This window comes from Vespa mandarinia, chromosome 1 (assembly GCF_050613455.1).
Source record: "Vespa mandarinia isolate Hongniang chromosome 1, ASM5061345v1, whole genome shotgun sequence".
NCBI classification, from domain to species: domain Eukaryota; kingdom Metazoa; phylum Arthropoda; class Insecta; order Hymenoptera; family Vespidae; genus Vespa; species Vespa mandarinia.
Genome location: NC_140810.1, coordinates 19742501 through 19765000, shown reverse-complemented (window position 1 = coordinate 19765000; position 22500 = coordinate 19742501). Strand labels below are relative to the sequence as shown.

The 22500-nt window shown below is 35.8% G+C and overlaps 1 protein-coding gene across 14 annotated transcripts in view; it reads right to left on the bottom strand.

The window, feature by feature from the left end:
* dlg1 (MAGUK family member discs large 1) overlaps positions 1–22500 on the bottom strand; it is a 462366-nt gene that overhangs the window by 40045 nt on the left and 399821 nt on the right. The gene's annotated exons all lie outside the window — the stretch shown is intronic.

Below are 22500 nucleotides of genomic sequence, written 5' to 3'. Positions count from 1 at the left end.
AGAGAGAGAGAGAGAGAGAGAGAGAGAGAGAGAGAGAGAGAGAGAGAGATTCCGATCATAAAGATTTACTTTTCTCCGAGCGATTATAATTAAATTTGCTAGATCCAATTATCTTTCGTTTGGATAGCCTTAACGTCCGAGACGGTGACTCCATGAAGAAGAGAGGACAGACCAACCTTTATAATTGTTTTAATTAGAAAGGCTCTCTCTCTCTCTCTCTCTCTCTCTCTCTCTCTCTCTCTGTCTCTCTTTCTCTCTCGGCTCGTTGGAAAACTTTACGTTCTATAAAAAATTGGTACTTACAAGTAGAAAAAATTTTCTTTATTTTCTTTTTTTGCAGGATCGAGGAGATATTGCACCTTTTTTTTAATTTTCTTTTTTTTTATTGTCACTTTTTTTCTTTTTTTTTTTTCCTCTTTTTTTACGACTTGTTAAATAACCAAAATTGGTGCAATCGAAACTATGCACTCTTACGTTATATTTTTACGTTCGTCGTTATATTTTTTTTATATGTACGTTGGCGTGAAGCAGAGCCAAAATTTCGCTTGTTTGTAAAACAAGTTTTTAGTTTCTCCTTGTTACGCGACTAGCTCGTGCAACGCCAATTTCGAAGAGTATAATTCTACCCGTTATATTTTCCCGCGTCTCTAACTGCTTGAATTACAACTGTAATTGGAAAATCGACTTTTCTCACCTACGTTCGAATTTCCATTGGGGGAGGGGAAAAAAAAGTTACAAACAATAATGAAGGGCAGAAGAGAGAGAGAGAGAGAGAGAATCAATTAGTCGATGTTTTCAAACTTGAAAATATATTTTCGAAATATCTTCATGAAATTCCACATTACAGCATTATAAAATCAAATTGTTCTATATACGTGTACATTCTATTTATCTTTACTTTTTTCTTTCTTTCTTTTTTTTTTCTCCCCTACATTTACGCAATATTAAATATCGTTATATTATATCTTTTATTTAAGCAATAAAACGTCAAAGAGAAATAGTGATATTTTTGCTCTTTTTAGTACCCATCTTATTTTGATGATTTTCTGTGTATAGTCTATCGTCTCTCTATCTCTTTCTCTTTCTCTCTTTCTCTTTCTTTCCAAGTTTTCTTCAAAACCTATGAGCAACCCCTTATATCGCCAGAGGGCCGAACAGTTGCTTGACTGGTAAAAGCGAGGCAGACACTATTCGGGATTTCTATTCACGAAGTGAACTTGGATGTTTGCTTTTTACCGAGATTCTTACTCTCTTTCTCTCTCTATGTCTCTCTTTCTACGTGTATCTCCTCCCTTTAACTCCCTTCGTGTACCCTTCCTTTTTGAAGGTCCGCATCTCTCTCGTTGGCAAGAGAATCTTCGATGTCTAGCCGACGTTTACTTGCTACATAAAAATAAGCCGTGAATATTTTTCGGATATTTTATTTCCTTCGAAATGAAACGAAGAAAGTCGTCCAGACGTGATTTCCTATAGAAAATTCTTATTCGAATGAATGTATGTATATATCTACGTATGTATTTATGTATTTTATTTGTTATTTTAGAACTCCATTTTGATTTGACGAATAACATTATTTATGAAGAATAAAATTATTTATATATATTTAATAAATTATATTTGATTTACTATCAAGTTATAATGATACAAAAATGATAAATTTAATCTAAACAATTATATAAATATATATATATATATATATATATATATATATATATATATAAATATAATAAATGATTTGTGCTTGCATGATTGATCGAAGAAGAACTTGTGAATTAAACGAATATATTGCGAGAAACGTAGAAGGAAAGATCGTTAATAATATTATTTTTCGATAGTAAATTTCGTATGTATCGATTTTAAAAATGATCTACGTAGATTATTAAAATATATTAAATACAATTATCCGATAGAAATTGATTTTTCTTATAAAAACAAATGGATGATCAAAAAAAAAAACGTATGGAAATATAGAGTGGTGCCATCTGTCGACATAACGTTCAAGCTTAAAGGCAATCGTTAAGTTTTACTCTATCGTTCAGAGTTTATCGATCGAAGTTGAATAAATGAATAATAAATAAATAAATAAATAAATAAATAAGAGGAATGAATTTTTCATAAAGCGAATATTTAAAAATGGATGAAGCGCGATGGCCGATAAATTTCTTGCATAAAGATTAATAAATTTTATGATATAAACAAGTGAGATAGGGGAAGTATACGTATTCAGTACCAATTCTCTGGAAACTACTACGACGTTTCGTAATACCTAATCCCCATGGGTGTCAAACGCTTCAATTTCAGGGCTTCGTTAGCTCACACTCCCTTTCTCATGGTCCCAAGCAAACAACGTTACACAACGCAGAGCCTCGTCGTCGCTTTACGCTTGTCTCTCCCAGCTAACGGGGTTCCACAGGTACGGCGCGTTTGGCTTAACTCATCGAAAGCCACCATAGCCCGGAGCATTATTCAAAACGGATGTATTACTCGTACGGATAGCCATTCCAAGCGAAGTCTATTCACGTGCTTTCGATTTACCGCGAAACGGCTTTCGGTGTATCCATCGATGATTCAGGAATTAGGAATTATCTATGTTTTGCGGTTAATTCGATCTTTAGTGAATTTTAATAAACAACCATGTTACAATTTCTCGATAAATGATCGATACTCGACAAGTATCGATATTATAATTATCCCTTTTTCTTTTTGACTATTTCATTATTTTATTAATTAACAAAGAATATATTAACAAAAAAAAAAAAAAAAAAAAAAAAATCAAAGGACGTCTTTCACGTTCATAAAGCAGAGATATCGCGGTAATAAGAAAAACAGATACAGACAGACAAAAGAGAAAGAGAGAGAGAGAGAGAGAGAGAGAGAGAAAAGATAAGTGGAAATCAGGATGAGACTTGTAGCTAACGATGCTCGTCCTTTTGGTCGATCCTGGCGTAGCATGCTATTGAAACTAACAGCCAGTGGTATTCGGTATTAACGAGGACTCACGAGGTTCGTTTTATGAAGCGTACATAACGACACAGCGCCATGCAACGGGGGTAACTCCGTTGCATACGGCCACGATTACGACAAGTCGTTGTTTTCGTCCGTCGTTAACGGTAATAACGTGGCTCCTGAACAACGCGTACCTACTACGTGTCCTATGTACGGAATATTTCGTTTCAACCACCACTACGAAACTCTTCATATCTCTTTCTCTCTTTCTCTCTCTTTCTCTGCCTCTGTCTCTTTCGGCTTGAATATAATACCAGAAATCGCTATACCTGCTACCACGAAGATAAGAGTTTCAATTTAACGAGGTCGTTTGTATTTACGATCCTTTTATTTTTTCTCTTTTTCTTACAAATTTTTCAGAATAAATAATGAAGTGGTTATTAGTTAATTGTTAACATTTCCTTTTATTTTTCTCTTTTCCTAAGGTGACTTTTTTTGACTTTAGAAATTGAGAAATATCATGATACTTGGCCTCGATAACGTATAAATAGCGGAGAGAAGAGAGAGAGAGAGAGAGAGAGAGATGAATGTGGTCGAAAAAGCGCAATGAGAAAATTTGAAATTCGCGCATTAACGTCGCATAATCATCGGCTATCTCACTAATTTCAAACGATCGCGTTTACGCAATCCCCGATTTAATATAAACGATTTATTCTTTCAATTTCTATCCCTCGCTATCTCTCTCTCTCTCTCTCTCTCTCTTATCACCATTTTGATGTTTCTCTCATATCCACGACAAATATGAACGTTAAAAGCATCGGAAATTATTCAGTATTACGATATCATCGTATTTGGAATATTTTCCTCGGGATATTGTTCGTAATAAAACGAATCGTTAAATGCGGATTTTTTTTTCTCCCCTGAAGAAGATTCAAAAACAAAATAAATAAACGAATAAATAAATAAATAAAATAAAATAAAATAAAAGATAACAATGGAAAAAAAAAACTATAATAAATTTCAGAATTGAGTTACAACAATTGACTTTTTAATTTGCCTTTGACGTAGCTCGAAATATTATTTTCGAGTTATTGACTTGTTCGAAGGGTTTTAATAAAAGAAAAAAGGGGAAAAAAAAAAAGAATGAGCTGGCGATAAAAAAAATGAACAAAAAAGAAACAAAAAAGGGCATCGATTTATTAGAGAATAACAAAAGAGAGGAGTGGAGTGGATAAACAGAAGGGTAGTGGTGGAAAAATGGTAAGAGAGAGAAGGAGAGAGAGAGAGAGAGAGAGAGAAAAAAGGAGGTTGGTAAAATCGATGTTTGGTCACGGCAGGTAGCAGAGAAACGCACTGAGTTTCGAAAAATAAAACTAATTTCCCTCGGTAACAGACGTGGCCCCGATCGCTCTGCTGCTGTTGTACTTTTCGCAGTGAGATAATAGGATAGAAACTAATCGAGCGAGCGGCGAATTAAACAGAAACGACACTTCTGCCAGATAGTCCCAGTGCGACCAAAAGAGAGCGAGAGAGCAAGAGAGAGAGAGAGAGAGAGAGAGAGGCCAGTCGAACATTTTGAAATAAATGAACCTTCCAATTGCGAGCTTTATCGCGAGAATTCCCTCGTTTCTCTCCGTGTGCTTTTCTCTCGATGACGATAATGACGACAATTCTCTCCATGACTACCGAAGAACAAAATTTTCTAACGATTATGAAAGAGAACGTACATACGTCACGAGAACATGGCCCGAACTAAAATCGATTCAGCTTCAATGCGCTACGGTGCTACAACATCCCTAAAAATGAGATCTCTCGACTACCACCTCCCACCTTACCTCCTCTTACTCCTTCCTTCTTCTCCTTCATCCGGCCTTGACCTTCTCTCGCTTCGCGGCTTGCACAGCGCCAAAGTTCTCGGTAAAAAGTTTCAGTTCCGTTGCCAAGGATTTTGTGTGGGTGGAACTTTAAAAGCGGGTCAACCGAGTCCTTTTTCCCCTTTTCGCGCGATCTCTTTTTCTTCTGCGAATTTTCTTTTTCTATTTACCTTTCTTTTTCTATCTTCCCTCCGCCCCCTCCCCCTTTCTTTTTTTTCACTCCTTTTCTTTTTAATTTTCACTTTTCTTTCGCACGTTACTTACCTACGTTAAACTGCGTATGCATTATACACGAATGCAAATATACAATAGATTCATGTATACCTATGTTAGGAAACGTTGAAACATTATTCAAACGAATATCCATATCGTTCATGGAAACCGCAAAATATCGAGACTACGCGATAGGACGCTTGGAAAATAGATAAATGCGACCGCGAAATGTTCCGATGGAGTTATGAATGTTTCGGAAAAAAGAGTAAACACGAAGAGAGATAGATATATGTGGAAACGAAAAAAGAGAGAGAGAGAAAGAAAGAGAGATAGATTGAAAAATATCGAAGAACGATACTTTTTTTGTTTTTTTTTGTTCCACAATGAGAAGCAATGATAACACCTATGAGGGTATCAAATCTTTCTTTTTTTTCCTCTTGTTTTATTTTCGTTCTCTTTTTTTCTTTTTTTATTTCCATCCTCCTCCCCCTTTTTTTTTTTATTTTCTCTCTTTCCAAGTTCCCCTTGACGAAAATTTTATTTATCATTACTACTATGATTCTTGAAAAAAAAAAAAAAAAAAAAAAAAAAAAAAAAATATATATATATATATCTCGTCGTATTGATACGATCTCTTTCATCAATTTATTCAATGGCCAATCAATTCCTATCAACGAACACATCCATCGGGTTTCGTGATATCGAAACATTGAAACACAAATGTTGATTTATAGCGTCGTTTGACGTAAATTATTAACAAGATATAATCTCGTGGATTTTTCCGAATTATTCCCCTTTAATCGATCTAGTTGATCGTGACGAGTAACCTCGAGGATCTTTTTACGTAATACAACCGAGTCTATTTATTCGATTGTATCTTATTTATCAAGTTGGCACTGGCTAACTTCACTCGTAGATTTCTATTCTTAGATAGTTAAGAAGGTAAGTACATAGATACGATTGTGTATATAAAATCGTGTCGACTACGAATTTTGTGATAATGAAAAGAGGGATACGAAAAAAGGAATTCGGTCATCGAATGGCAAAGAAAAGAAAAGAAAAGAAAAGAGAAAAAAAGAAAAGAAAAGAAAAGAAAAGAAAAGAAAAGAGAAGAAAAGGTAAGAAACGAAATGAAAAGAAAAGAAAAGAAAAGAAAAGAAAAGAATTTCCTTTAGTCGAAAAGAAAAGCAAGAGTAATGGGGAAACGTTTCTCTCTAGTAGAGGACGGTCACTACTATTCGACGATGGCTTCCAGTGTGAAACGGTCAATGAGAAAAACGTGATGCTAGGGGAATTTTCTGACATGGAAAAGCGATTTTCTAGAAGTAAGCGATATAAAGGGTGCCATTCACAATAAGATACTAACATAATTCCAGATATATATATATATATATATATATATATATATATATATATATATCGCTTTTATCTTTGACAATTTAAACGTTCGAAGTCGAATAATTTTGAAAAATTTTTATTTTTCTTTACAAACGTACGTGATTGGAACGAATGAATGAGATTTTGCAAACAAACAATAAAAAAAAAAAAAAAAAAAAAAAAAGAAAAGTAAAGAAGAGAACCAATAATAAATAAATACCTAAATAAATAAATGAATAAATAATATTTTCCTCCTAACGAATTTGTTCGACGGAACGAATGAGAATGAAAGAATCAACGGGAAGCGGCGTACGTTTATAGAAGCTCCGTTGGCTGAAAGCCCAAAATGCAAATTCGAATATCGAACGACGCGTGTCAGGTGTAGCGGCCTCGAATGGTGGAATGCACAAAAAAAAGAAAAAAGGAAAAAAAAAAAAGAAAAAAGGAAAAAAAAACACTACCTTTTCCTCGCTCGTTAACCAGTCGTTTTTTTGCCGTTCAACGCTCACGCCCAACAATAACAACAACATCAAGCAACAACAGCAATAACACCAACAACAACATCAACAACAACAACAATAACAACAACAGGAACAACAACAACAATGACGATGACGACGACGACGACGACGACTTCGACGACGACGACAACAACTACGAATGTCCAAATATATCCATTGCCTTGTTTTGCGATGGATTAAACGCGCTTCTGTTTTTCCGGTAACACGCGTCGAACTGGTGATTCATTCCACGTGCTACAGGAAACTTTTCGTGCCCGTATACCACCCTCCCTTTCTACCGCAATAAAATAGTCCAGAGGGGTAGTTTATTAAAGAACAGTGGTGTACGATCGAGAGTTACTCGCGTTACAATGCTCGTTTCGAACGAATGAAATTTGTTCCGATACGCGAAAGGAGAAGTAGCTTGCCCTCTGCTATTGCGCTTTACGTTTTTTTATTTATTTTTTTTTTCTTTTTTTTTCCTTTTTTTTTTTTTTTGTTGAATTCTTTTTCTGTTTTTTCTTTTTCCTGAATTTCATTTTTGTCCAACGCAAAGAAAAACGAAAAAGGGAAAAAGCTTCGATTTATTTTTGTATTCCGTTCATACAACATACGTATGTAAATGTTATTGGATTCAACGCTGATCCTCTTACCAATATGTATAACGTTGTAATTATAATTATTAGCATTAAAGTGTCATACCTAGACGTGATATTCGAGAAAATTGATTGTTACTTATGTATCCGAGTTATTTGCATATCACCAAAAGACGAATTGATTACACTATCACAACGATACACCATTTGATGATGAATATTGATTATCGTTCGATCACTTGCTTGCATCGGAGTCCACGTGCTTCTAATCACTGCACCGTGTATTTCGCTATATTTTTTTTTTTTTTTCTTTAATAAAATCTCCCATGTTACAAACCATCGATGTATTACTAGAGAAACAAAAAAAGAAAAAAAAAAAAGAAAAAAAGAAAAGAAAAAAAGAAAAGAAAAAAAAGAAGAAGAAAAAAAAAAGAAGAAAGAAAAAATATCCTTCGTAGAAAATCGTAAAAATGGACGATAACGTTTTCTCGTATGAAAATTTTCACACCAAAAATTCTTACGTTCTTTTTATCACTTAAGGAGCATCGACGATGTAAGAGGAACGCGGGAGGTATCCGTAATGGATAAAATGTGAATGGTTCGGTGCCAAGGCTCGTTATCTATGCGATGAAATCGTTTCGAGTACGCGAGACTCCGAAGTGCCGTGGAAAATACGCGATCGACAGAAACGGAATGCACGAGGAGGACTTGAGACGTCTTGAAGGTGGAACGAATCGTGAAAAGTGTCGAAGGTAAGAGAGAGAGAGAGAGAGAGAGAGAGAGAGAGAGAGAGAGAGAGAGAGAGAGAGAGAGAGAGAGAGAGAGAGAGAGAGAGAGAGAGAGAGAGAGAGAGAGAGAGAGAGAGAGAGAGAGAGAGAGAGATAGAGAGAGAGAGGAGAGAGAGAGAGATACCATTCCTTTCCGGCATATAACACCTTTCCTCCTCCTCCTCTCACCGTCTCGCCCTAACATTCTCTGACTCACGTCTTCGACTATGACTCGACTCTGTGAACGTTAAAGAAGAACGTGAAGTGGGGAGTAAAAAAGAAGAAGATATGTATATGTATATATATACATATATATATATATATATACATACATACATAGATACATATATATGTGCATACATAGATACATATATATATGTGAAAGAGAGAGAGAGAGAGAGAGAGAGAATCGTAATTACAAATGCAAAGCGCGTAGATCGACGGCCCTATCTTACGCCTAGTTTCCGTGTGAGAGACTTTTAATTGTTCGTTATTAAGTGTTTCAAGATGGTATATCGTCGACGGTGTAATAGTCTCCTTATTTTATTACAGACTTCTCCCAGTAATTTTCTATCGTGCGAATTTACGTATTTGTTAGTTACATACGAAGAGTTATATATATATATATATATATATATATATATATATATACGTATGGTACATACGTTAGATACCTATTCGCCAACTCTCGTATCTCGCAATAATCTAATTTCCGATAAAAGCAAGAGTCGACGACGATGGATCATCTCATCCTCTTTCTTCTCCTCCTCCTCCTCCTCCTCCTCCTTCTCCTTCTGTCTGATCCTCATCCTCTGCGTTCATTCCAATTTCGTGTTCCGTTAAAGTATTTTTCGAAGTGATAAGCGAGAGAGCAGTTGCTTTACCACGAAGAGAAAAAAGGTTAAAAAGTTTTACGAAACGCGGAAAAAAGCTGCTTTTGAATGTATGTCTCTATTTGTGAAAATAGAGAGAGAGAGAGAGAGAGAGAGAGAGAGAGAGAGAGAGAGAGGTGGGGGGGGAGGAAGAAAGAGAGAAAGAGACAGCAAGTCGGTGAGAATTTAATGCAAAAGATTTATTGGTGGGCTCTCGTTCAATGAATATGAACGTGATTGAATGGAGGTTGTCGCGCGTAGCGCATAGGCGTAGAACGAACACGTAAAATACCATTCTCCAATGGAAATTATTCTCATTTAAGGAAGAAATATCAAATACGATGATATTTCTTCTTATACGATATAAAATCGTTTAGAGGTTTAACGGCGAATGTAATTATTAAGATATATTATAGTTCTAAGTATAGTCGAGATAGGGAAAATTTCTATCATTTCCTTTCTCCGTTAATGATAACGGTATCGGTACATGAACGTCGTGACACGAAAATACAGATGAGAAGTTACAACGAGGGTTTTGGTCTCACTACGTTTCACCATGTATGGTATACGTATAAATAATATATATATATATATATATATATATATATATATATATACATATACCTTTCTCTCTCTCTCTCTCTCTCTCTCTCTTTTGCATCCATGTAATATTTTATATATGCGCGTGTGCGCACGGCTTGCACGTGTGATATATCGATGATAGAAGGAGAGACAGGAAATCGTAGTCTCCAACTTCCCCTTTCACCTCTGCCGCCGCAGCGTTCCCCATACCATCCCGCAAACATCCCCACCGATCCCATGAAGACGGTCAAATGAGAGCCCAAAGAAATGTATATATAAATGCGATAGAGACATTCCTTCGCGTACTTTTCAATCGAGTAATGAAGACACGTAGGGCTGCCTCGCGCCATTGACTTTGTGCTTTGTCTTTTATTTTATCCCCCCCCCCACCCAATCCACTCTTTTTTCTTTTTTCTCTCTCTCTCTCTCTCTCTTTTCCTTCTCACATTTCTCACGATGTACGACAATGCCTGGGAGAATTCTTCATACGTCGTGTCTCCCACGTCATTTTTCATAAGTGGAATTTAATTCGCGATATTACCCTTCACCCTATCCCCCTCTCAACCCCCATATCCCCTGATTTTAACGGTGAACGATCATCAAGAAGAAGAAATAAATAGGGAAAAGAGAAAGGAGAAAGGAAAAGAAAAATACGAGGAAAACGTAAATAAACGTCAAACCAGTTAGATGACCCCATCGACAAAAACGATGTTAGTAGTATCCTCGTGTAGTTACGATCGAGATACTCGCATAAATCCCTAGTGACGTTTATTACCGTATCTCGATGCTAAACGAGGTACCATGCTGAAAGCGTTATATACGCTAATGAGCAATCAATTTCTAACTATCACACCCGGTATTTATGTCGCGAGGATTCGATGAATCAGAGTAAAGATTGTGTGACTCAATAGTATTGTAACGTTCTCTACGATCTAAATGAGAAATACTGTCGCGATTTTTGCGTCATTCTTTCTTGAAAAAAAAAAAAAGAGAAAAAAGAAAAAGAAAAAAGAACAAGATTTTTTTTCTTGATATATATATATATATATATATATATATATATATATATATGAAGAAAGTAAATTTTTTTTACTTTTTATTTCTTTTTCTTCTCCCTCTTTATTTCTTTCGCGCCAACATTACGTTCACATATTTATTTGTTTATTTATTTTCTTTCTTTTTTCCTTCCATTCTTCTTTTTTTTTTTTTTTCCTTTTTTAAGAACAATTCTTAATAATTATTTTCAGTCTAAGAATTTACTCAATTCCCATTTATTTTTGGCATATTATCGCCAAAAATAAATGGGAATTGCTATTTAAAGAGAATTTCATATCCTCGGCAAGACATCTTTTATGGAACATTAGCCTCGGCCGATCCTCGTGATAAATCCTAAGAAACGGAAGGCACCCTAGGTTAATATCACGCTATTTTCTATCTATGCGTCTTCCCGTTCTCTCTCTCTCTCTCTCTCTCTTTCTCTCTCTATTTGTCTCTGTCTCTTTTTTTCTTTCTTTCTCCTTTAATCTATTTGGATGGACAGAAATTTCGTACCAAACTCGAACTATTTCTGACAAACAACATCTTCGACGGGGAGGACAACAGAGTGAATTCACTCTCTCTCACTCTCTCTCTCTCTCTCTCTCTCTCTCTCTCTCTCTCTCTCTCTCTCTTTCTTTCTCTTTATTCGAGAGAATGAGGAAGAGGAGATACTGATTCGCAGTGAATTCAACCGTAAGTGGAGAACCCTCCTTTTCTGGACGCGTCGAGAGGATTCGTTATCCTAATTCTGTATCTCCTCCCCCGCCCGCCTTTCCTCCTCTCATGCCCTTTGGAAAATTTGGCGACGAGAAACTTTGCTAAAAATAAACGAATCGTCGTCGTTGTCGTCGGCGAGATTTCATTTGGAAAGTCAACGAACCTTATAGAAATGAGATACTTGTAATCATCGTTAATAATCAATTAGTACGATACTAATGTACAAATAATATTATAAAATAAAAAGAAAGAAGAATAGTCGATATCGAAGTTTATCAATTATCGATAAAAGATAAGAATTTAAATTGCAAAATTAATGCTTTCGAGAAAAAGACAGATAGATAGATAGATGGATAGAGATAAAGAGAGAAAGAGGAAGAGTCGTTAGCATATCCGAAGTACAGAGAACAAGCGTGTTCTTACTCGATTAATAAACTAACTTCGTTATCTTTAATTCAAGGAGCGAAACAATAATGAAATAAATGTCATTATTTTCAACAACGTAAGAAGAAAGATCCAACTCGTTTAACAGACGAATGAAACGAATGACGAAGTAGGGTTCTGTCGTCATGGTGGTTCGCTTGATGTTAACAGTTTGAATTTTCTAAGGAAATAATGCTAGAAAGTTCAGTTAATCGTTCAGGGATCTATTAACCATGAGATGGTTGGATGGATCTCGCGTAAGGTTAATTCTTCGTTGAATTCAAGGAAAGACTACTAAGGAAACTATCGTCTAATGTCGTTTCGTTAGATTATTTTCGAACGTAAAGGTATATATATATATATATATATATATATATATATATATATATATATATAGTCTTAGATGTAAGGGGATTATCTCAGAAGAGAAATTAACGAACGAGAATGATCGTGAGTTAGGTATATAATTTTCCTTCTTTCATAGTTTAACGATGAAAATATAAAGGACGAGGATGATCTTAAGAAAACTAACTTCTCGTCGATATTGGATTCGTGTCGTTTAAACGGCCATAGAAAGTAACGAAGTAAGGAAGCAGATACACGCGGTTATTATTTCAAGAATCTTTAGCTATATCTTTTGTTGGAAAATATATAGATAGGTAGATCTATCCTACGTTCATTATAAAATAAAGTATAGTTACGTTAGACGTCGTATTAACGCAGAAAAGATCTAACGGATAACGTCGAGAAATGACGTCGTTTCTTTTCTCTCTTTTTTTTTTTTACGTTCGCGTTTATAAAACCACTTAACAACTGAGGATCGATAGATTTTTAAAAAGACGTAATAATGCACGTAATGCACGTAAAATTCGTGCGAACGTAAACATTCATCGCGAATATTTTCTCCTTTTATTTTTTTCTTTCCCCCTACCCACCGATAAAATAAGATTTCGTCACATGATACATAAACTAACGGATTATGATTTATAACGAGATAAGAGAAAATATGATTTATCGATTTTCAAAGACGATAAAAGAATATCTCTTGGTTCTATTATAGGTATGTATTATAATCGAAATTAAAATGATATAAATATTTTTAATATCTTTTTCCTCAGATTTGTCCTTGACTTTGATACGAGTATGTTGCATGAAATAAAATGAAACTGGATTACAAGCATGCATTTCGATGGGTGTGAAAAAGTTTTGAATTAGCGCACAGCTCGGTTCATGATTTAATTGCAACTACGTTCTCCTGTTCGTTGGACCGAACGAATGCCGAGGAAAGAGAAAAAAGAAAGTAAGAAAGGAAGAAAGAAAGGGACGAAAGAGAAAAGTGAAAGAGACAAATGGAATAGGACCGAAATAAAATTCTCCTGACAATGTCATAAAAGAAAAGAAAACTCTTTCTTGTCTCGGCGGTTTATTAACCTCTGATTAAACTCTTATCGCGAAGAAAAACGATTAAACGACATTTTCACAGCAGACGAGTCGTAAAATAGACTTACTTTTTTTTTTTCTTTCATCCTCTCTCTCTCCTTCTCTCTCTCTCTCTCTCTCTCTCTCTCACTCTCTCTCTTTTCCACTCTTTCTTTCTTTTTCTTTTTTTTATTTTTTTAATCTTTTTTATCTTTTTTCTTCACGAACGATTTCGATGGACGAAAGGATCCTTTCGAAATGGTTGAAAAGGCAAGAGCGTGCAACTCGGGCTAAGTTAATTGGATCTTCGAGTTCATCTTTCTCGCTTCCCTTATACTCTCTCTCTCTCTCTCTCTCTCTCTCTCTCTCTTTCTCACCCATTTCTTTCCTTCTTTTTTTTTTGATTCTCGACGACACGTTGCATTCCACCTACCAAGTATTCTATCTCCGTTTATTTCTCTCTCTCTCTCTCTCTCTCTCTCATTCTCTCTTTCTCTCTCTTCCTGCTTCCCTAGTCGTCTCTATCTTTTCATGCTGTAACAGAGTTTTACGATCGAGTCGATTCGCTCGTTAAAGAGGATAACTCGCAAAGCTTTTCGGTGCCCTCGCCGATGGTTCCCTCGGAAAATGTTTTTTCGGCTGGAAGATTAAATCGTTCGTGCGGATTGCGTCGGACGAATAAATGCTCGGAAATGAGGAAACAAAGATAACGTTTGACGTTTAACGTTGAGTTTCGTCCTTTAATTAAATCCTAAACGTATACAATATCATTAAACGAACGTTTTGATTTTAACTCGTCGATTCTTTAAAACGACAAATTATTAATGAAATCTATTTACGAACGAGAGTTACGATCTTCGATAATTTTTCAAAACTTTCGTTCTATTTCTTTGAATAATTAATGAAACGTATTTCATGCAAACCGTTTTACAAACGTAATAATTCTTCACAATTCTCTTGTGTGTTTCTTTAAAGGATCGTATTATATATCACTTTCTTTTCTTTATTTCTATACTTCATCACGATCTCGATATAACTTTCAGTGGTTAATAAAGTGGCCGTCAGTACGTAACACGTTAACGGACGAACTTTGACCCTGTCGGCACGATGAGAGAATACACGCGAACTTCTACGCATCGTAAAAGTAACCGCGTTACACTCGGAAATACATTTAATGTTTCTCTCACATATACGCATGTATATATATATATATATATATATATATATATATATATATACATACAAACGTACGTATATATACACAGAAAAAGATACGATGTGCTCGTATTTAGAAGCTGTAAATCAGTCGAACGAACTACGAGGAAGTCGATAAATCAAATTCTTCTTTCGTATGATCCTCCAATCTCTCCTTGATATAAATTCGATCTATGGATATAAACGAATCGTATGAAAAGATCGAATCGATAGATATGACTTTTATTTATTTTTTTTTTCTTCTTCTTCTTCTTCCTTCCACAATTTATTTTATACGACGCGTATTTTATTTTATCTCGGGAGGATAAGCGTGTTGTGTCTCGAGTCAAAATCGATCGATAGTACCAACCTCGTACTTACTTACAACCACTTTTGTTGTTCCGCATGAAATATGCAAGATACGAAGTTGCTATCTTTGCGGGTTTACAAGAGGAGGAAAGAGAAAGAGAGAGAGAGAGAGAGAGAGAGAGAGAGAGAAAGAGAGAAAAGAAAAAAAAAAGTTTCGATTCAAGGCGAACGAAGAAGCGTTCGTTTATTTTAACCGAGAGATTCGACAGTAGTTTCCTAATGTATTTTTTTTTTTTTTTAGAAAAGCCGTGCACTTATTCGTCCTAATTGAAATTCATTTAATCGAAAATAAAATAATTCTTTCTTATCGATCATCTTTCTATTTATTTTTTTCTTCTATTCATTTTCTCTCTTATTACCATCATTGAACTTTCTTCGCTTCGATAATTAACATGTGATATCTAAAAGCTATGAAAAGAGGCATAGAAACAGAGAGAAAGAAAAAGGAAGAAAGAGTGGAAACGAGAGAGAGAGAGAGAGTGAGAGAGAATGAGAGAAATAGAGAAGAAAAAGCCTGATAAATTATGATAATAATATTCTACAACGAGTGGCTCGTGAAATTCTTCGTTGGCTACGCAACAACAAACTTGTTTACTAGCGATCCGAATAGAAACGGTACTCTTCTTTCTCCTTTAATTCATTTCCGACACACGATCGACATAAGTAACTTACTACATGCGTCTATACAAGAAAGGACAGTCATACACAGAATATTGTTTATACGTGCATTTCTCTCTCTCTCTCTCTCTCTCTCTCTCTCTCTTTCTCTCTGTGTGTGTGTTATATACATCTACGTAGTATATTCGTTTGAACGCGTATCTTCCTTCGAGCCTTCCCCCTCTCCCCCCCTCTCCCACTTCTCACCCTGATCCTCTCCACTCCCTCCTCCTCTCTCCCTTACTACTCCTGGCATCATCGAGATCAATATTTCGTATGAGGCAAACACCGTTGCCTGCAGCACCTTTATGAAGAGAAACGATAAATCTTGATCTCAATGTACCATGGATATCGACGAACACGGCTCCGACCACGTTAAACGCTTTGTCACAATTTATATCGAAGATACGATGTTCTCCTATCTTCTCTATGTTCCATAATCGAACAAGATTATAAGCGATAGTATGTGAAAATGTTTTCTTCGATGAATTTCTTTTCTTTTTTTCGTCGTTCTTTTTTTCCCTTCAATGGTCCAACTCTGTTTATTATGTATTCAAGTATAGATTTAATATTGTAATATACAAAGTGAAGAGAAAAGATGATGAAATTTCAAATACAATGTTTAATGATAATAATAACAACAATAATAATAATAATAATAAGAAAAATAATAATAGTAATAATAGTAATTATATGAGATGTGGGGGAGAGGGTGTGCGATGGTACGCGCGAATATGACTACCTTTCTTTATTTCGAATGAAAACCCATCGCTTTCACTTTCCATCTTGAGATTGAATAAATGATAAGAAAATACACTTGTACGGCACAAAAGTTCAAAGTCACCGATGTTGCTATCTAGACGGTTTGCAAGAGACTAAACTCTAACGGGCAATGTCACGCCTTACTACCAACTTACCAACCAATACACTCTCTCTCCCTACCCAACATTTCTTTCTCTCTCTCTCTCTCTCTCTCTCTCTCTCTCTTTCTCTCTCTTTCTCTTGATATATATATCGTAAAAAAATTGAGCGTACGATGTCTTAATGAATAATTTATGACTAATCTTTTTTTCTTTTTTCTTTTATTTTTTTTTATCGTTATACATAAAAAGGAATCTCAATGAATGTATATTAAGAATTTTAAAGAGAGAGAGAGAGAGAGAGAGAGAGAGAAAGAGAGAGAAAGAGAAAAATATACATATCAATTCATTTTGACTTGGAATAATAATCTATTAGAAATATTTGAATGAATTTACATGAAATTTCAACAATGATCTAGAACGAGATCCCATTTTGTTAATATCGAGCGAAATCAGCAATATTCAGAGGCGAGAGAAGAGCTGACATAAGTTATATTCTAAATCTGTCGTTTGCAAAACGGAGGTTAAACGAGGTGACCGTCACCAACAGCATCACACCAGCATCAGCAGTAAAGCCATCGGCTTCTTCGGACGTCGTGTGGTCGCTTGCCGGATACCCTTTCAGCTACGACGTTGGCGTCGCAACGCCGATGGCAGGATGGCTGACCTAGCGATATATCCTCTCTTCTTCCCACCCTCCTCTTTCTCATTCTCTCTTCCCTCTTTTCATAGAACCGAATTCTACCGCAAAGGGAGAGCCTTATTGGCTAGGATTCGATGCTCCTAATATTCTCTTCCCTTCGGGATCTTAACTAATGACTCAGCGAATATCTTACGAAGATTCTATCCCTCGATAATTCAGAATGTTATCTTCGTATTGTCATTTGAACTCTTATCGATCGAAAACGATAGTAATCATGATCTTCGGGTTGGTTAGTTGGTTGGTTGGGTCGAGTTAAATTGGGTTGAGTGGGACATATTCAATTAGATTTGATCGACGTGAATGAAATATTTAACTACCGTACCTCGTTTGTCCTCGAATTCGTTCAAATTTTATCATACGATAAATTATTCTTCTTTCAAATGATATAACTATCGTTATTATAATACACAAGAAAAAATTATATTTATATCTTTTATTAGAAGTTGTAAATAAGTAAGTACGTAGACGTTCGAGAAACAGGTAGGTGGGGCTCGTCGTTAGAGGTGAATTACTAAAGGACCCGTTGTATATTACAATACAATCGGTAACAATACGTGTCTCGTCGTTTCCTATGCAATAACGTCTAAGGTACTACTCTCTCTCTCTCTCTCTCTTTCTCTCTCTCTCTCTCTCTTTCTCTCTCTTATTCTGAATAGATCGCAATTTCTGGCTCGGCGAATTGGTACATTATACAACGTGATCGCGAAATTGATCCTGTATATCTTGAATGAAACAAACCGTCCCGAATGGATTCCTTTGGAAATTCGATGCCAAGACGTATTTTTATTTTACTTTAAGATCGGTTGGACGAAAAAGTCGAGTCGAATTCGAATTTCAATTGTTTAGATTCTCTCTCACGTTAAACGAAGCACAATTTTCTCGTATATTATATCGCGGCTATTTATAGTAGACATTTAATATCAAACTCCACTAGCCGATCTTGAATCCCTTATGGCCGATCATAAACGTATAGTTCAACGAATAGAAAACGATTGGGGTAATATCGGTTGGTCTCGTACGGCCGCTTAATACGTGCCCCAAATGCAACGCTAGCAGCAATGCACAACAACAAGAAACTGAATTTCATCGTGTTAGCGTAAACGTTCACGTCGATGCAACAAAATTCTAATCCCATAGGAAAACCTGCTACTGGGGATCGTCCTCTCCTTTTTCGTCCTCCTCCTCCTCCTCCTCCTCCTCCTCCTCCTCCTCCTCGTCCTCCTCTTGCTCCTCTTGCTCCTCCCTTGTACCCCTTCGCCCTCCTCTCATCCCGTTCTCGTTTTCTTCGTCCCATCTCAACCGTGTCGCCATTTTACTACTACAACATTCTAGCGGAGCTCGTATTTTTAGCCGGATGTTGGAACAAATTTAATTTCTCCTGGCCCTGAAATGAAAGAGGAAGAGCGAAGGGTAAAGGAAGGAAGGGGGAAAGTGAGGTATAGAAGAGAAGGAAGGAGATAGTCGAAGGTGGGTGAACAGGATGTGAGGGGTGCGAGGAAGTGAAACCTCTCGCAGGAGGAAAAGTCCTGGGAACAATGGAATGAACCCCGGTGTCCTGCTGTCTAGGAAGAAAATGAAAAAGGATAAAAATGCATACGGCCTTTCTATTCCGTGAGTCCTCCGGAAAATCTCGACTTCGTTCAACTCGTCTGTATAATACAGGATCATTTCACGGCCGGAATAAGCCATTATTCTTCGATGCGAAACTACTTCTCAGTATCCTTTACTTCTTTACTTTACTTTACTTTCTTTTTTTTTCTTTCTTTTTTCTCTTCTCCATAAATGTTGAAAATCGGCTTTGATGATTCGTAATAAAACAAGTGTCTTTCTTTCTTTAAATATTATTCCAATCGCGGTAACGAGATAAAAGATTTTCATCTAAGAGAATAAATAAACGTATTTACGTTTAAATAATTTACGTCTATATTTTATACATTTTATGCGTATAACTATTGTATTTTCATATATTTTACTTCGACGTTATTCTTTTAATACAAAAAAAAAAAAGAGAAAAAAAGACAAAAAAAAAAAAGGAAAAGAAAAAAGTAAAAGAAATATTAGGCGCAAAGTACACCTTTCTATTTTCAAACGGAATATTTCGGTGAAATTCGATGGTATTCAAAAGTAAGAAAATTTTTATTTTCGTTTTCTCATCGAACTACTACGTCCAATTTACTATTGTTCGTGTTAGCCAACGATTCTCCTGTGGCTTTCATCATCGTACAGTAGACATCTCTAGGCGGACAGACAGACGGAAGAGAACGAAAAAAAGAGAGAGAGACAGAGAGAGAGACAGAGAGAGAGAGAGAGAGAGAGAGAGAGAGAGAAAGAGAGAGAAAAATTAAATTAGTCTTGCTTCGTACGAGGGCAGATTACAATGGGCCGGATGAAGGGTCTCAAAATTAGTGCCGTACTACTCTTATTTTCGTCGCCTAACGATATTTATCCCATGTCCCTTTTTTTTTTTTATGTACTGTTCTAAAATATTAATCAGACTTTCTCACTATCGTTACTTTATTTATAAAGAGAGAGAGAGAGAGAGAGAGAGGGAGAGAGGGAGAGAGGAAAAGAAAAAATATGCAGAGATATATAAAAAGACACATTGAAAATACGAACATTGAAAAACTTCTTTCTCTTTTTATTTCTCTCTCTCTCTCTCTCTCTCTCTCTCTCTCTTTCTCTCTTTATTATATTCTCTGAAATTGTAGGGATATTCCAAAAAAAAAAAAAAAGAAAAAAAAAAAAAACTAACGGACAGAATATAAAGAGAATAAAACAGAGGCTGAAAGTTTAATGACGGGGCACGAGATAAATGCAAAATACATGGGATAGGTTGAAAGTTGCAAATTTAACATTATCTATCTTTATAATAAGAAAATGAGAAAACGGTAGGATTCTATGAGATACTGCAAAATTACGTAAGCGAAAGTGTCGAGACCGAACGGTAGTTAAACAGCAACAGAGGTGGTACCGACACGCTCGTGACCTGAGTTAGCTCTGACCCTGGCCCGCATCCGAGGAGTGTATATACGAATATATATATATATATATATATATATATATATATATATATATATATATGTACGTATATAAACACAAACAAACATGTCCCTATGTATATTCACTACGACGATACGCATTCGTGTTTACGCGTACATACGTTTACATAGACCCCCATCTATACTACACGCTGATGTCTTCCATTCTTATGTTTTTGTTTTGAGAAACTTTTAGTATATTTTTTTTTCGTTTCTTTCTCCTTTTCTTTTTTTTTTTCTTTTTTTTTCCTCCCTAAAGACTCGTAAGAAAAAGATAATTAATTACTCGTAAAGTAATCGATCAATATGTATAAAGATTTTTAAACGTATACATTCGAACATGCATATATACATACAAATACATCCTAAATGCTATACGAAAAATTTGAAAAATATTTATTTAAGGGCTATTATAGAATATATTTCGTTGCCTTTTAAAATTTATATAACGTAAATGCACTCGCATAAATGGATTCCATAGTTTTGTATTTATATGATCTGATTAAATGAATGAAAGAACATTGAAAAATTTTTAATATTTTAAAAGATAAACATTTTCATGAGAGAAAATTTTCCCTTTTATTTGTATCTTACACATCTACATATATAATTATGTATCACGTGTCAAAGTTAATTCTTTATATAGAAATAACTTACGTTTAATCATCAGGCATTACGGTTTTCTAATCCTTCGTAATATCTGTGAAGGATTCGAGGTGTAACCTGAGCTATTAACCCCACTCATAAATTTGGAATACACCTGAGTTCCATAACTGAAAGCCATTTAAGATCCAAGGGTTACGTATCGTAATAACCAATTGGAAAATTTTTTTACAATTTCGATAAATCCGTCAAGAGTTACGAGATATAAATTTTCTGTGGGAATTTAACCACGTGTCGAGAAGTTTAACGGTGCGCGTCAATTTTGAGAGAGACAGAGAGCGAGAGCGAGAGCGAGAGAGAGAGGGTGAGAGGGAGGGAATTGAAATATCACGAAACTAACTATAATAAAACTGAAATAAACGAAAAGCCGATATTATCGAATAAACGACAAATAAATTTAAGTACTCAATTCTTATTAATTTTTCTACTCGTGATTACTTGCACCTAACTCCATAGAATTTTAGTTATTCACTCAATAAAATCCGATTAAAGACTTTAACGTTACTTGCGATCTTGAATTTGTAAAAGCAATTCTCGTTGGGCCTGCGCTCTACTACCAACGACGAGTTAAAACTTTTGCAATTCCGTGCAAAGTTCCGTGCGTGAAAGGATCAGAGCTGGCAATCACTCGAGAGTTTACGAGTTTCACGGGGATATTTCAGGAGGACGGAAGGACCGTCGTCCAAAGGTTATCCTATGGCTAGTTTAAGGTTGTCCCAAAAGATTACGAACGAGATTTAACGAGAACGACTACTAAATAATTACCCTAATTTTCCTTTAAACTTTTTCACCGGTTGTTCCGTTATCTCCGGACGAAAAGAAAAAGAGAAAGAAAAAGTATAAAAGAAGAGGAAAAGAAATGGAAAGATGGGAGGAAAGGAGGGAAGGCGGGAGAGGGTGGGGGAGAGGGAGGGAGAGAGGGAGGGTGAGTGAGTCGAAGACGGTACAGGAGTAAATTACAGTGATGGGAATAATGGTTCCGGCTAATTTACGAGGGGGAGAAATTAAAGTTTTCTTCTTTTTTTCTTTTTCTTTTTCTTCTTTCTTTTATTTTTTCTTTTTTCTTTTTTCTTTTTTCTTTCTTTTCCTTTGCGTTGCATTTAGGTTGATGCTCGAGTACCGTAATAACTCATCGTTTTCTTCTCTAAAGCTTCAGTTGGCTACCCATCCACTTTCAAAGCATTTTCTACGACTGTAACTTTTCTCTTTCTCGTTTCCCTCTCGTTGTAGAACTCGCCAAATCCCTTCCGGCGAAGGTGGAATCTTTGAAAAGGTAAAGGGAGAGTAAGGTAAGGTCGCAAAACTTTAAAGATTTCAAGAGGGACTACCGATATAGATAGTCGACTGAACGCTACTAGATGAAGGTGGGAGGTAGGAAATGAAGAGGAAGGATGCAAGGATGTTGGGATAGTAGGATGGAAGGGTGAAAGGATGGAGAAGGCAAGGAAGGAAGGAAGGAAGGAAGGAAGGAAGGAAGGATTAATTGCACTTTCGACTATTCCAATCCCGCCGGAACTTGCTATTAAGAGTTACTATGAATGGAATATTTCATTATTTGTGGTTCGCGAATCTTCTCAACAGCTGCTAGCTCTCAGATGTAGTTCCTTGTCTTTAATAGAAGCCTGTAGATGACGACGACGACGACGACGACGATTTCGTCCCTAAACTTTCATGAGTTGCTCAGAAATACTC